Source organism: Staurois parvus, unplaced genomic scaffold (assembly GCF_062004578.1).
Source record: "Staurois parvus isolate SC_StPar_1 unplaced genomic scaffold, SC_StPar_1.0 ptg000048l, whole genome shotgun sequence".
Lineage (NCBI taxonomy): Eukaryota > Metazoa > Chordata > Amphibia > Anura > Ranidae > Staurois > Staurois parvus.
The window spans coordinates 22,186,509-22,200,552 of record NW_028317844.1 but is presented as its reverse complement, the minus strand read 5'-3'; the positions used below and the strand labels follow the sequence as shown (position 1 = coordinate 22,200,552).

General features: G+C 41.7%; 1 protein-coding gene across 1 annotated transcript in view; it reads right to left on the bottom strand.

The window, feature by feature from the left end:
* Positions 1-14,044, bottom strand: part of BACH2 (BACH transcriptional regulator 2) — a 381,627-nt gene that overhangs the window by 294,285 nt on the left and 73,298 nt on the right. The window contains exon 2 of the mRNA XM_089665387.1: positions 13,844-13,963. The gene's annotated coding sequence lies outside the window, so the exon portion shown is untranslated. The remainder of the gene's footprint in view (positions 1-13,843; positions 13,964-14,044) is intronic.

Here is a 14,044-nt window from a genome sequence, read left to right as displayed (position 1 = left end):
GAATGTTTTGGCTTATTCTCTATTGTGGTTTAAGTTTACTTCAAGTGGAACTTTAGGTCCAAAAGTAAAAATGGGCAAACAGGCAGGAATTTTAAAGCAGAAGAGACATGCTTTGTCTTGTCTGCATTAAAGTTACTTACCTGCCTGTCTGCCCTTGTACAGTGAGCTGTGATGTCATCCCTGCCCGGCCAATTACAGAGGCAGATGATGGAGACCCAGAAGACAGCTGCCCAAAGATGTCAGCAGTCAGGTGGTGAGATCAGGGACACCGCATTTCTGGATCGAAGTTGAGCATAGTTCTGCTTTCACTTAAGTTTACTCCTAATGAACAAATGTAAGCTGTCAGAAAATTCTACACATTTGTATTTATATTTACCTAGACATTTGCTGCTAAGCTGATGTAATCTAGCCCAGTGTTTCTCAACCATTTTTCATTCGAGGCACCCTTTAAAATTATGGACAGTCTTGAGGCACCCCATTCAAAAATGTGAAAAACTATTCTAATAGTTTTATTTAACGCAGCAACATCCACACATGTTGGATACCCAACATTATAAGTGAATTCTTCCAAAGCACTCTGGTACCAAGTAGTATTCCAGTGTTTCACTTCTCCCTCAGTTTTTATCCATCACTGAGCTAATGTGACCCCAGCACTGGTGGAGGGGCAGGGGAGGGTCAAATTAGGATGCTGTGCAGGCAGCTGACATCCCCCTTATCAACTGATGATGTCATTGGTTGTCAGGACGCCAGCGACTAGTAGGTCGTAATGGTGCACAATGAAAATCTGTGGCTTTGTGTAACTAAAAGGAAAGCTTGTTCAACCTGCTGGCTTGTATACAAGTTTTGGGCAATTTGTAGACTTTTTGCCAAGGCACCCCTGAAGAAACCTCAAGGCACCCTAAGGCTGACCTAGCGGATATACATAAATCAGGGGTATCCATCCTTTTGACTTTCCTGGGCCACAATGGAAGAAGAGGAATGGTCTTGGGCCACACACAAAATACACTAACAATAAGGATACCTGATGAGGAGAAAAAGGCGGGCAGATCACAAGTTAACGATCATTGATATAGATAATGTACCTATCTGAGTAAAAAAACGGTTTAATTTTTTTTATTATAAAAGTAAAAGAGGGCAACCTAAAACTACTGTGATATTTGACACTGATTTTGATAAACTAATGCATCATTATCTGGCTGGATGGATGTAGTAGCAATTCTCAATTAATTCTCAAGGTGCTCATCAGATGTTTTGGTTCTTGGTTCATGTGCTTCACCCTTGAATAAAGTTGCTCACAAATATAGGTGTTGCCGGAAATTGATGACATGAATAAGGCGCGATTGTGAAGAGTGGGAGATTTTTCTTCGGGAAGATAGAACTTATAAAAGACCAGTAAAGAGACATTGTCAATTTTTTCTTCAGCTACATATGTCCTCTAAGTGTAAACACATTTTTACCAAAAAGTAACAAAAAAAAAAAAAAATCAACATTTTTAAGCACGTGTATGATTTTGTGTTGGACTGCATTCATTGCCATCTTGGGCCACGTGTTGGACACCCCCGACATACAGTAAAAAGTTTTTAAAAAACCAATGATATATCTTCTAATTTTGATATTACTGTAAAATGGAGACAAAATAGATTCATATTTTAAATGATGCTTATAAATCATTTTTCTTTTCAATAAAAGCTGAACTCTAGCCTTAATGTCTGTCTTTCACAGTGGTAGAGGCTCCTCTCCTGTACTGAAGGAGTAGAGTCTGATCTTACTGCACACCGTGTGCTTCTTACAGTGTGCATTAGACACTGCTGCAAGTCAGGTAGAGCCTGCTTAATTTTCTAGCAGGAAGATGGCTAGCATCATCAAGCCTTTAGAGTGAGTATTGTGGCGAGGTGCTGTGACTTTTTTTTTTTTTTTTAGGAAGCTATGTGCAAGACCTTCCACCAGTCATGACCTGCCTTCATTGCATAGAGGAGCACACAAAGGCTAAGAGATGACATCACTGGGTCTAAAATAGGAAATGTAAAAAGAAACAGAAGGGTTTATTTAAAAATGTTAGTAGACTGTTGAGGAGGGGGCAGAAGAGGAACCAGAAGGGCAAAAAAACAAGTAGATTAAAGTACAAATAAAGCCTAAAAGGCATAACTTTTTTTAGTTTTGGACAGAGTGGAGAGGGATTACAACAGATCAGGTTCTTATTGCTCTGTGTCCCCAATAGTGAGATTCACCCTCTCTATTTGTCTGTTTACCATTATCATTGCAAGTAAAAGCAAAGAGAATAGCAAATTTTGGGTTGTCCCAGAAAAGTAAGGGGACACTAGTTCTGATGACCTGGGGTGCCCCAAGGGATTCCCTTAATTTGCAAAGATTCCTTGTTTCTTTTTTTGGCTATGGAAGTGGAGGCAAATCTCCCCAATGGGAAACAATGAATGCCAAATAAAACTGACAGGGATATAATCCTCCCTCACTCTATCACAAAGGAAAAAAAAATAAGTTTTGCCTAAAGCTCTACTTTAAGCTTCAGTTTTAACTCTTCCATTAATATGCAACATAAGCTAAATTCACAGCATGGAAAAACGTATGATCCAGCTGATGAGATGTTGAACACCTTACAAATCTGGGATTGCCCCTAGAAGGTAGAGACATATTGCACCTATGGTACATATATAAGAACAAGCACATTGGACCTTCACCATCCATGTCAGTGCTTTGGAAGGGACAGGACAGCAATTCATGGGGAGAAAAAAAGTCTACTGGTTGCATGCTTTCAGCTTGAAGACTACTCTTCAACCTTTCAGGGCAGAAATGTTTCTACTTCAGATCCTGACACTTTACATACGCATCCATACTTTTAACATCTAAACACCTGTAGTTCTTCTCTCAAGGTAGAAGATCTACTGTGCAAGTGGATAAATAATTTTACAATGCTTGACTCCCTTCTAATATCCATTATCCTTTGGCTGTGGTTGAGACTTTCTCCTAGTGACAAAAAGAATGTATTTAACACCAGTTTCAGATAAACCACATCTGTTGTCATGATTACAGTCAAAGAGTTAGAAATAAAATAAATGACTCCTTAATGCCTAGCCCCCCAACCCCCCCCAACCACTGCAGCAGTAACTTTACATAATGTAAAAAGAGCAGATTCTGCACATTCTGTGTGTTTAGCTTCTAAATAATCACTCCCATGTTTTTCGTAATCAGTGTACGGCTAATTAAACCTCTCCAGCTTTCAAGAACATTTTTTTTTTCTCCTTTTGCACCCGCTCACTTACTTATTTTTGTGTAAACGATCTCACATGACTCAACAAATCCATCTGCATGAAGCAGGCCAAGTTCAGAGCCTTCCCAGGAGGGGAGGAGAAGAATTGCTTTGTGGAAAGGACCTGGAGCTCTGCCCTTTCTCTGGCTCAAATTACTCGCCTGTCAGGCTTGATAGATTTGGCTGAAAATAAAAGGAAACGGCCGTGAAAAAGAGATGAATGAGCTCAGCAGTTCCATAGATAACATAGGCTTTAGTGTTGCCCAGATCTCCCAAAACGCCATCTCCCAGTGCCACGTACATCAGCGTTACCCAGTACTAGATACTAAACCAACAGAGCGGGGAGAGAGTCATTAATGTGGTGAAAACACAATGGGACAATTAAATATCCCCTCCGATGCTACGGCCTGGGAAAGAAAAGGATGTATCTGAAAAGCTAGCCAATGATGTCAGCTTGTTCTTTGCCAACAAAGAGCTAAGTCATTTGTGGAAGCGTATGCCAGTGACTACAGCGGGTATTAAGCACTTCGCTTGGGAATGACATAACTTTCTGTAATGTGAAGCAGTAAGAAATGTCTCTCTACTATCCGCCATATGTCTGGCCTCTGTGTTTTCAGTGCGGGTGTTCCAGCAGGCCATCTGCTTTCTGTGCAGTGAAGGTGATGTAAAGCACAGAGTACTTCCCTGTGTGGACCAAGCTTTGCCTTCCCTCCCATCCTTCTTTTAAACTAGTTTCCCAGACAGAGTTCCTTTTCATTCACCAACTTTCAAAGCAAACTTTACCTCATATAGCATCCTGTCCTCCCGTCCCCCTTTCCCCTCTAGTTCCATTACTATAATTACTGAAGAATGCACAGAGCTGCAGTGTAAACAAGGCAAGTAGAGGCATTCCCATTTGTAGACTACACAGAGCAGGGCTTCCTCGTACACACAGATAAGGATTTGTAACCAGCATTACTGATATTTGATCCAGAGTGTTTAAAAATAGGCACATTCTTGGCAGAAGGAAGAGTTGCCGTGGCGCCCTTGACACTTGTTTCACATTGAGACAGAGAGAAAGGAAAAAAAAAAAAAGAAAAAACTCCCGCCTGCCCTCCCCCCCACCTCGAAAAGTGGAAAAAGGACATTCACCATAAATTACATCAGCTTCATAGCTGAACAAGGATAGAGTTTCAACAATGAACTTTATATACATTATGTTTGGGAAGGAGCAAAGCACACACACAGCAACTTGGAATTTACAATGAAACCATTTCTGGCACAGTAGCAGCAGTTTTTACTCTAGGATGCATTTAGCAGATTTTACAGTCTTGACCGCACTTTGTCTGCATCTTATAGACATGCTATGTGAACATTGAATTGTTTTCTGCATGCATCCCTGTATATAATGGCCTGTAGATGTTTCAGTATCTAAAGAGGGTAAGAACATTACTCTCAGACCTCATGGACACTGTAAGCTCAAAAACGGTTTTCCCCTACTGGAGTTTAAAGGAGTTTTAGAAGCTGAATGCTCAATTCAAAAAGCACGCATTTCTTGCATGCGCGTTAATGCGAGTTTACGCACATTCCTGCATCTGGCATTAATGCATTCTAATGGCTGGAACTGAACATTCAGCTTGTTCAAATAAGCTTTGACAAAAAAAACCCAGCAGCTGACTGGTTTCTATGCTGAGCTGCACCAGATTTTGCACTCTTCAGTTTTAGTAAATCAACCCCACAGGCCAATATGGAGGGGAGTTTACAGGCAGAGAAAAATAAAAACTCAAACGGCTGTAGGGGCAGCACTATACATGAGGCCTTAAAGTGCATTTCTACTTTTCCTTATCCCAAAAAGGCAAAACACTGTTGCTGTAATTGCGCATAAAGTATTAGCTGGAGTTTGGCTTCAATTAGTTAGTGTATCTAAATCAGCTAGTACATGTAACACTCCCCTCCCCACAGATTGACAATGCTGCTGTCCAAAGGTGTCTCCATTTCTCTTTCATCCAGAGTGGAGAAACTCTAATACAGATGACATATTACTGGTTAGATCACCAGGTGAAAACAGAGGGAAATGAAAACTAAAGCAGCCACCACAAAATTAAAAACGTGCGGTTTATCTTTTTACTTGCCCTTATCTGAAAAGGCAAAAACTGAAAGCTGAATTCTAGGTATGGCTATTTTTGAATAGTTACATTGGTCCAGCTGGGACCAGCATAAATATGCCTGTGCTATACCTGGCCAATCCCCTGGAAATTACTGTAGAAGGCACCACTATTACAGTCATTGCCACTTGCTTCTAGTCCTGTGCTGAACAGTTGCCCAGCTGTTTAATGAACACAGGGTGGAGATTAGGACATCACAATGCCACCTCTCCAGCTTGTGCAATCAGAGAATGCTTCGCATTTATTGACAAAATGCAAAATGTATTCTAACTGGCAGCTGTGTCAAGTAAGCAATCTCCTGTTTTCACTAAGCAGCAGGGCAGCCGCTTGGCATGGGACCTTGAAGTCACTAGTGATTATTATTATTATTATTATACAGTATTTATAAAGCGCCAATAGTTCGCTCAGCGCTGTACATTACAAAGGGGGACAGAACACGTGACAGAGCAATACCAATACAATGCAAAACATGAGGGGATTGAGGGCCCTGCTCTTTCGAGCTTACAATCTAGGAGGAAGGGGATGGTGGCACAGGAGGAGATAGCTGTGGGGGATGGAGTGGTAGGAAGAGTGGAGGAGGTCGGCAAGTTAGCAGGGGGTGGGGTAGGCTTCCCTGAAGAGATGGGTTTTCAGGGTGCGCCTAAAGGAGAGGAGAGTAGGTGATAATCTGATGGGTTGGGGCAGGGAGTTCCAGAGGATGGGTGACACCCTGAAGAAGTCCTGGAGGTGGGCATGGGAGGAGGAGACCAGGGAACTAGAGAGAAGGAGGTCTTGTGAGGAGCGGAGTTTGCGTGCTGGGTGGTACTTGGATATTAGGTCAGTGATGTAGTTTGGGGCAGTATGGTGGACAGCTTTGTACGTCAGCGTTAGGATTTTGAATTTGATCCGTTGCGCAATCGGAAGCCAGTGGAGGGATTGGCAGAGGGGGGTGGCGGAGACAGAGCGGTTGGAAAGGTGAATGAGTCTGGCAGCCGTATTCAGGATCGACTGAAGCGGGGATAGCCAGCGGCGAGGCAAGCCAGTGAGGAGGGAGTTGCAGTAGTCGAGTCGTGATATGATGAGAGAGTGGATGAGCTGTTTAGTGGTTTCTGGGGTTAGGAACGTGCGTATTTTGGCGATGTTGCAGAGGTGGAGTCTGCACGAGTTTGTTAAAGATTGGACTTGGGGTTGAAAGGATAGGTTGGAGTCCAGAATTACACCAAGTACTCTGGCCTGCAGGGCGGGTTTGATGGTAGCGTTGTTGGATGTGACGGAGAAATCAATGGGGGGTGGTGTCCGGGCTGGGGGGGAAGACAAGAAACTCGGTTTTGGAGAGGTTCAATTTAAGGAAGTGGAGTGACATCCAGTCTGATATGTCGCACAGTAGGTGTGTGATTCGGGCTGAGACCAAGGGGGTGAGGTGGGGGGTTGAGAGATAGATTTGTGTGTCGTCGGCATAGAGGTGGTAGTTAAAGCCGTGAGAGTGTATGAGTTGGCCAAGGGAGGAGGTATAGATGGAGAAGAGAAGGGGCCCGAGGACAGAGCCTTGAGGGACCCCAACAGAGAGGCGGAGTGAGGGGGAGGTGGTAGCATTATAGGTAATGCTGAAGGAGCGTTGTGACAGGTAGGATGAGAGCCAGGAGAGAGCAGAATCTCTGAGGCCGAGGGAGTGTAGTTTTTTGAGGAGGGGGGGGGTGGTCGACTGTGTCGAAGGCCGCAGAGAGGTCAAGGAGTAGGAGCACTGAATAGTGGCCATTAGCTTTGGCGGTTAGCAGGTCGTTGGATAGTTTGAGTAGGGCAGTTTCGGTGGAGTGTAGGGGACGGAAGCCGGACTGTAGGGGATCGAGGAGGTTGTTGTCGTTGAGGTGAGAGCATAGGCGGGTGTAGACTAGGCGCTCGAGGAGATTAGATGTAAATGGGAGCACGGAGATGGGTCTGAGGTTGTTCGGGTCATTGGGGTCCAGGGAGGGCTTTTAAAGTATGGGGGTGATGTGTGCATGTTTCAGAGGGGAGGGGAAAGTGCCTGAGGAGAGGGAGAGATTGAAGATGTGGGTGAGGGAGTGTAGGATGGAGGAGGAAGGAGGTCGTAGGAGTTGTGAGGGGATAGGGTCGAGGGGGCAGGTGGTGAGGCGGGCATCAGAGAGTGATGCATATTACAGTGATTTCTAGTTTCCACAGGGATCGGCCAGGTATGGCACATGCATTGTTACACTGGTCCAAGCTGGGGCAATATAGCTATGTAAAAATTACCTTACCTGGAATACAGCTAAAGTTCTCCTCTCCCATGTAATGTTAGGGAAGAGGCTAAAGGGTTAATATGTACCATAACTACCCTGTCTGTACTGTGCTGGCAGATCTCATCAGTTGTAAATTGGATGTGCAAATTGGCTGTCCTAAAAAAGGATTCAAAATATCAGGTCTAGTGTTTTATATGTCAATGAAGGGAAATGCTGTGCATCTTTTTTAGGAGGCATATGTGAATCAGAAACCATAACAAACATAAAAGTGGGGTTTTCTAATTATTTGATGATAAAAGTAGTAATACACCTTAAAGCAGACCTTCACTTAAGGGGTGGTTCACAACAGATGCAGTTGAGTGCATTCTTATTCTATATCAAAAACGCATGGAAAGTGTTTAACATGGATTCTAATGTCCCCAGTTTACACCAGTGCAGTCAACAAAAATAGAACACGTTGCAGTTTTTCTGTATGGAACAAATCTAGAATGTGGCAAAACACAATAAAAATGCTATAGAATACACGTTCTCAACTTTGATAAAAGAAAAAAAAAAAGGAGGGTAAAAAAAAAAAAAAAACACACCAGAAATGCATCCGGAATGCAGAAATTGTGATGTAAACAGCCCTTAAAGGGCAAGTACTGCCAATCCACATTCCCCTCCTCCTCTCGCCCCTTAGCCCTCCACCCCTTTCCATGTCTTCTGGGCATGTCAGCAGAGGCTGCAGAACCAATCTGACAGCACAATCTCGAGCATGTTTAGTGGGGAGTCTGCTGTGGGACAGCAGGAATGCACAGCCAGTTCCCACAACCAGGATGGAGAGGTTGGGGATCTGAAGACCGGCAAAGAACCAGCATGGGTGAGGACACCACTAGTTTCCTGAACTGGTACATGTCTGTTTCTTGAACAACTGGAGTTCTTCTTTAAAGTGTATTCCATCCTGCAGCAGAAAACGGGGCAGTACAGTGGGTAAGTGGTTAGCACTTCTCCCTAGCAGCACTAGGGTTATCGGTTCGAATCGCAACTGTGACACTACCTGCCTGGAGTTTGCATGTTCTCCATGTGCCTGCATGGGTTTCCTCCAGGTACTCCTGTTTCCTCCCACCCTCGAAAGACATGCTAGTAGGTCAGTTGGTTCCTGTCTAAACTGGCCCCAGTATGTGTGTGTTAGGGACCTTGGATTATACGCTCCTTAGATTGTGGGCAGGGACCGATGTGAATGTACAATATACACTCACTGGCCACTTGATTAGGAACACCGGTGCAATTGCTTGGTAACACAAATTGTCAATCAGCCAATCACATGGCAGCAACTCAATACATTTAAACATCTAGATGTGCTGAAGACGACTTGCTGAAGTTCAAACCGGGCATCAGAATGGGGAAGAAAGGGGATTTAGGTGACTTTGACCGTGGCATGGCAACTGCTGATCTACTGTGATTTTCATGCACAACCATCTCTAGGGTTTACAGAGAATGGTCAGAAAAAGACAATATCAAGTGAGTGGCAGTTGTGTAGACGAAAATGCCTTGTTGATGTCAAAGGAGAATGGGCAGACTGGTTGCTGTGACATTCAGATGGTAGGGTCAGAATTTGCAGTAAACAACATGAAAGCATGGATCCATCCTGCCTTGTATCAACAGTTCAGGCTTTTGGTGGTGGTGTAATGGTGAGGGGGATATTTTATTGGCACTAGCAAGGTGTACCTAATAAAGTGGCCAGTGAGTGTATATCTAAAGTGCTATGTAAATTGATGGCGCTATATAAGAACTTGTAATAAATAAAATAAAATCCATAGCATATACTGTATGAACGGACAAGCTGCAATACCTCTTTTCATCTGCAGAGGTGCTGCAAGAAAAGTATAAGGTTTCCATTTCTTGACTTTTTAACCACAAACTTTCTTGTGAGTTTTGTAAAAGTTCTGCCTAAACCAGTTGCATAGGCTCCTTCCTTTAAAGACTAAATTACTTTTTAGCATTTCTTCCCAAAACAAAACAAAAAAAAAAAAAAAAGTTACCAATCCTGTGTAATCTATCTTCTTGGGAAAAGGTTTTGCAGCTCTTCTCTTAATGCTTTACCACAATGGTCCTGTACATGTCAAACAGATGCAACAATGAGAAGTTCCCGGTAAATACAGTCATTTCCAGAGCCCAGCACACTTTGGCAATTAAACCACAGCAGACACAGATTTTATTTTATGCTCAACAGCAATTGAAACTGAATCTAACAGCAAGTGCAGGTAATTAACAGTAGAAAGCTTGCAGTCCCCAAAAGCAAGCTGTTTTTCTCATGTGCGTGTGTGCTTTTAACGGGAGGCTATGATAGGAAAAAGAATGCAGCGTGAGGCTCAATCCACAGCATACAACACGTTGTTTCAGCCTGAGTCACAGCAGTAAGTTCAGTATCTTGAGTCACTAACCACTGAGCCATTAGCCGCAAAGGGGAATCCTAGAGAGTCATCTATCAATCTGCAGCATGCTCCCAGGAACTCTACTTGCTTGCCCTACAGCTATTACTCATCTTAACCCATTTTGCACTTATGTACATTATTTATGGATTACAATATAACCATCATTTCATGTTTTTTTGTAGCGAATATTTTATTCCGATAACATAAAAGTCTGCAGTGAACAAAAATAAAAAAAAAGTGTTAAGTTTCTTCCATGGGTTTTTTAGGCTGGTGTCAGTAATTATAGAGGTTCTTCAGTTTGCCATTTGTAGTGTCATGGTTGATTAATTCCCTTTTGTCTGTGGTTTTCTACAGCTAGCCTGTCCATAATCACCAAAGGGATAAGAGAACTTCTTGTTTTGGGTCACAGTGACCACTGCATGCATTATCATCTCTCTGTGTTCCTTCACAAACGTGAAGGCGCTCATGTAATAAAACTATCTTCCAGCTGCATGGTGACCTTTTTATGTGTCTGTTAGATCTAATTAGCTTTCTCCTGCACCATCATTAGACTGAGAGACCCAGTGATCATGGGATATACAGTTTCTTCATAGGAAGTGTCAGTTCTTAGACTACTGACAGAGGTCGTGCATTAACCTGTGCAGTGTCATTGCCAAAGCTTCATGTTTCTGCACAAATAGAAATTGCTGACAAAGGAATGTGAACATTTTCTGTACTATAGGTTGAGCATACAGGGCAACAAATCAAACCATAAAGCTATATGATCAGTGCACATATTATGCCGGCAAAAAACACAAGCTGCAGGTAGAAGGTTTATAATGCCTTTAAAGTATATATAAGATTTTAGTGACTGGGTATAGAAATACTTTAACATGTTAAATAATTTCAAAATCCATTTATGATCTTTTTAAATTCTTAGCTGATAATCTTGTCATGAAGTTTCCTGGTTATGACCTTCCTGTTAACTCTTTGAGGACCAAGGGACGTATTTGTCCCATGTTTGTAATTGCGTGTATCATCTGATTAAGAACTTAAAACTCTTTTTTTTTTTGGTTTGAGTCAAAATATTAGTTCTTATCAACAAACAACAAATGGATCTAGCTTTTTGCCAATTATTTCATGAAATGGCTTAGTTACAGCAACTGAAGTGTACGAACTTTAAAAACAAAAAAATTGATTCTTTTGGCGTTCCAAAACCTTACGGTCCTCAAAGGGTTAACCACTTGCCCTCCAGAGGATTTACCCCCCTTCCCGACCAGGCCATTTTTTGCATTACACCACTGAGTTACTTTAACTGACAATTGAGCGGTCATGCAACGCTGCACCCAAATTAAATTTACATCTTTTTTTCCCCACAAATAGAGCTTTTTTTCGGTGGTATTTGATCGCCTGTGCTGTTTTTATTTTTTGCGCTATGAAAAAAAAATCCAACAATTTTGAGAAAAAAAAAAGCATGGCTATGCACAGCCATGCAAAGCAGTCTGCAGGAGCTTACAGGGGAGAGAACTGTATTGTTTACAAACAGTTCTCTCCCCCATCAGAGATGTTCGGCAATGACCGGGCGCCGGCGATTAATCACCGGCCGTGATTAATATATGTGATTTTGAACACCCATGCCGTCCTGTAACAGTACTTCTGCTATTGGGTGGACGGGAAGCAGTTAAAAGGCAACAACTCCATTTTTCTGAATTGTTGTCCCACATTGTCACTCTGTCACATGTGTACTTTTACCATGAATTATGCATTTGTACTTTGTCCATGCCTCTGAAAAATGCCAACATGGCTGGTGACTTTTACTGATGTAGTTTCTAGTAGTTTACCCAGAGCCACCTAACTTGCTTTTCTGTAAATAATTTTGGTGACCACTAGAGAACACGGTTTGGAGACAAGAGGCCTGCCCTGCACTTCACAGAATAAGCAGCCCCTTTTTCAGGAGCAGTTTATTTACTAGCAGATCATGGTTTAAACACAGCTCTGGTAGATTTTTGCACAGGTTGCCTGTCATTTTAGCAAATGTTTACAGAGGCTGCAGACACAAATTCAAACTTCACAGTAAAGGCAGTTTAGCAAAGCTGTGCAAAACAGTAAAATCATTGCTGGCACTCACACTTCTCAGTTCATCAGTTTAGTATAATCTGACTAATGGCGGTCACTGTCTGGCTGGTTTGTCTTATTTAATAAGTCTATTACTAGAATGTGGCAGAAATACATGCTCAGTGTTTGTTACCTGGAAGGCTATGGAAACATTTACAGTTGGTTTAAACTGAAACTGCTTTGAACATTCATTATTCAAATGCTCATGAGATCTCACAAGCCATGCATTTGGGCTTCCCCAATTTGCTGGTCATTAAAACGTAGTAAGTAATGAAGTCTACAGAATTTATTGAGTTTATATGCAAACATGCTTTACTTGACTGAGTATGAGAGAAAATACCCTGTTTTAAGATTGCACTTTTTAAACTAAAATGGTGCAGTCATGTATGTGGGCTGTTTGAATTAAGTACACTTTCCTGTACATCAATGTGTATTAGAAATAGGACAAGAGATTTTTTTTTTTTACAGCAATAAGCAGTTACCAACACAGTTTAATGAGACTGTGTCAGTTCTGGGTTGACAAATCTTTACTACAGACATTCCAGTTTTCAGCTGTTCAACATCAAGAACACAGGAATGAAAGTTATATTTGTTTAGAAAACTAATCTGAAGAACAAGTGTTATCTAAATCATACGAATTCACTAACTCGAAGAGAAATATAAATACCCATTAAAAAAATCTAAATTGTTTCCTTCCCTTATATGACACAGAAACATCAAGAAGAACCTGGGACAACTGAGCTAAGGCAACAGTCAGAATATTTATACTTAAAATTTAATATATCGGGGCAATCATCCTTGAAGTGACTGTTGCAAAGAATAAAAATAACATCAATTTTGCCACATGTGCCTCTTTGTTTTCTTACAAAGGCTAAAGGCTCTTCAGTATCTGACACACTTCTGGAGTGTTGGATGCCTCATCCTCTGCTGAACACTGTGGCTCCATCACTACCGTATCCTGTAGTAATGTAGAGGACGGAAGATGGAACCACAGCTCCCAGAACGGTGTTGGATGACAGGGTAGCAAAGATCTAACTCAGGCAACAGGACAGGTAAATATTTTTAACTTTTTACGTTTGTTCTCCATGACAGACTGACTTTACAGTTTTTATATTTGCTATTTTTTTTGCATTTCTTATTATGCCAGAACCTGATGCTTCAACTTGTGTCAGGGGGTCACCTGAAGACTGACAGCTAGTGCTCTTTCAGCTGCCTGGCTTTTAACATTTTCTGCTAGCTGACGAATTTGCAGTCTGAGGTTAGGCAATTAACATCTTAAACATGTCTCAAACACATGTAAAATGCAAGGTTTGTGAAAATATGGTGCATTTGAGTATTATTTTTTGTAAACAAACCCTAATCCTTTTGGTTCCTACGGGATACTACATTTTGTATAATCTTCGCAATGCATCACTAAATACGCAGTTCATTGATAGTGTATAAAGAACAGCACTGAAAACATTGTAAATGTCTGTTATTGTTCTACTTTCACTGTAATTATAAGTTAGATGTATCCCTTAAAAAAATACATGTTACAAAGTAACAGCTAGCCTTAGGGAAGTGATTTCACATGTGAACCTGTGACCTGAGCAGGTTCAACTGCAAGGAAATCAGAAAGTCTGGAGCTTCAGGTATAGCTGTATTGCTTTATGACAAATTCCCTTTAATAGATTACATTCTTATTTGCGGCAAAGCCTTAGTTCTGGAATTTACCTGAAGTTGATCCACAATGTAGTCATTTATTAGAACACCGTTTTGTACAGTGCTGTCAATCCGTAGTCTGCTTGCTGAAGAAATCCTCCTTGTCCAAATTTGCCACCAAACACCAATCACCTGTTAATAGAAATAATAGTTAAGTATCAATCTGTGGATTACATTACATTACTATATTTAGAGAGAAAATATTGGCAAAAT